General features: G+C 37.0%; 1 protein-coding gene across 1 annotated transcript in view; it reads right to left on the bottom strand.

The window, feature by feature from the left end:
* Positions 1–2878, bottom strand: part of SETD2 (SET domain containing 2) — an 82491-nt gene that overhangs the window by 63016 nt on the left and 16597 nt on the right. The gene's annotated exons all lie outside the window — the stretch shown is intronic.

Genomic DNA, 2878 nt, shown 5'->3' with positions numbered 1-2878 from the left:
ACTCTGCATATAAGTTAAATAAGCAGAGTGACAATATACAGCCTTGACGTACTCCTTTTCCTATTTGGAACCAGTCTGTTGTTCCATGTCCAGTTCTAACTGTTGCTTCCTGACCTGCATACAGATTTCTCAAGAGGCAGATCAGGTGGTCTGGTATTCACATCTCTTTCCGAATTTTCCGCAGTTTATTGTGATCCACACAGTCAAAGGCTTTGGCATAGTCAATAAAGCACAAATAGATGTTTTTCTGGAACTCTCTTGCTTTTTCCATGATCCAGCGGATGTTGGCAATTTGATCTCTGGTCCTCTGCCTTTTCTAAAACCAGCTTGAACATCTGGAAGTTCACGGTTCACGTATTGCTGAAGCCTGGCTGGGAGAATTTTGAGCATGACTTTACTAGCGTGTGAGATGAGTGCAATTGTGCGGTAGTTTGAGCATTCTTTGGCATTGCCTTTCTTTGGGATTGGAATGAAAACTGACCTTTTCCAGTCCTGTGGCCACTGCTGAGTTTTCCAAATTTGCTGGCATATTGAGTGCAGCACTTTCACAGCATCATCTTTCGGGATTTGAAATAGCTCAACTGGAATTCCATCAAATTACAGAGGTAGTATTGTGAAGAGATGAAAACTCAAGAGAAAGGAGAGGAGAACTGGCTGATAACAAAAGGAAGGAAGATAACTGACAAAACGGAAGGCTAGTATTTCATAATACTGCTCGTAACATCTTAGCCCAGAAGTTGACTTCAAGCAGTACTCTGAGCTCTCCAGGAGAAAACTGGTTTGCTATACACACCAAGGCCCAAGTAAGAGCCACAGGAAATACTGGCAAGGAATCCTTCTCAAGTACTAAGTGATTATCTCAATATTAGGAAAAAAGCAAAATTTCACAGCTGCAGCCAGCCTCCTCCTACATCATAAACTTTGCAGAATGACAATCACATATATAGTCTTGATTTGCATTTATTGTGCCTGTTTTCCTTAAAACAGTGTAAATTACAAAGAGACAAAGGTATCAATAACATCTTGTCCTTACTGTACAATCTCCTTGGGTTTGCCAATCCCATTCCTAGCATAAATTCTCATTACTTTTTGAATCAAAGAAATTTCTTAACAATAACATCAGGTTTTAGCTTTCTCATTTTAAACAATTCTCAAAGGAAAAGAAGTCAATACCTGAAAACTGACCTGTAGAAAAAACAAGCCATACAAGTCATAAATTGTAACATTTGCCATCCTCTCATCCAAGTAATGGAACTCATGAGGACAAGTGAATAAAAACACTGATGAGAAATATATATATGATTTATGTGGACAAAAAAATAGCCATGAATATCACTGCTTTTTATCAAAGGCCTGGAAACTTCAGGCAAAGCAGTTTGGAATGAATATACTAACCTGAACTAGTGCCAACGGACTTGATAAACGTAGGCGCTATTTCTCATTTGCTCTAAAGCCCACATCTTCAACTAGTATAGTATCTCAAACAGAGAGTTTTAACTGATAAGAGTTTCATGTATACAGATTAAATGTTATTTTTAAATGTTATTAAAATTACAGCAAGAATATTCTCACAGTATGGCATCTTTTCAAAGCTATCTCTGGTTATATAAATAAATATAGATCAAAACAGTATTTCTCTCTCCCATGTCATATTCATCAATTACTCTTATATCCCCAAATAGCTGAAACTTTAGTTTAATGTGGAGTGTCTATATAGATAGTAAAGTTATCTTCTTTAAACAAGAAATCACTTTGTAAACACAGCTGATCTCCAGTGTATCACTGAAGAGTTTCTAGTCAGTGAGGAAAGCTAAGAATATCATCCCAAATGTTAACAATAGTATGTATACCTGAAATGTTTCTAAATTGGTCTTCCAAATTAGCCTCCAGCAACACTTGCATGAACTGAATTATGTTCTCCAGTTAAAGTAATCTGTTTTCCAAAACCCATAATTGGGCAGTAATTTGAACATTTTAGGGCTTACTATATACAAATGAGTTTTACTACATTTTTCTCTGTTTTGAGTTAAATCTCTTAAATTACCTGTTTTATTTTCCTCATTAACAAATTGTGGGAGAAAGTATAACCATTACCAAATAACCTTCAAAAGACATTATGCATAAATGCTGAAATTCATTTTTAGTACTAGCCAATGAATCACAACAGAAAGAGCTGAAGGCTAAGTTCTTAGTAACTGGACCACGTTATGTATACTACTATCTTACAGCCAATTAGACTGCCAGCACCATTATAAGTAGCTAACAGAACATTTTCCATTTTTCCAGGTATTTCATTAAATGCTTTACATACAACTAGCTCATCTGATCCTCAAATCTAAGAAGGGTATACTAGCTATTTGTGTTCCCATTTTCACAAATGAAGAAACTTAAGTTATAGCTAGTAACGTGGCAGAGCCAAATATTCAGGCTGTTTGACTGCAGAGCCCTTGCTCTTTAAGTCAAATATTTATTAGCTGGAGGTGATGGAATTCCAGTTGAGCTATTTCAAATCCTGAAAGATGATGCTGTGAAAGTGCTGCACTCAATATGCCAGCAAATTTGGAAAACTCAGCAGTGGCCACAGGACTGGAAAAGGTCAGTTTTCATTCCAATCCCAAAGAAAGGCAATGCCAAAGAATGCTCAAACTACCGCACAATTGCACTCATCTCACACACTAGTAAAGTAATGCTCAAAATTCTCCAAGCCAGGCTTCAGCAATACGTGAACCGTGAACTTCCAGATGTTCAAGCTGGTTTTAGAAAAGGCAGAGGGACCAGAGATCAAATTGCCAACATCCGCTGGATCATGGAAAAAGCAAGAGAGTTCCAGAAAAACATCTATTTGTGCTTTATTGACTATGCCAAAGCCTTTGACTGT

The sequence above is a fragment of the Bison bison genome, unplaced genomic scaffold, assembly GCF_000754665.1.
Source record: "Bison bison bison isolate TAMUID 2011002044 unplaced genomic scaffold, Bison_UMD1.0 scf7180017864482, whole genome shotgun sequence".
NCBI lineage: Eukaryota > Metazoa > Chordata > Mammalia > Artiodactyla > Bovidae > Bison > Bison bison.
The sequence above is the reverse complement of the archived record's forward strand: the minus strand, read 5'-3'. Positions and strand labels throughout refer to the sequence as shown.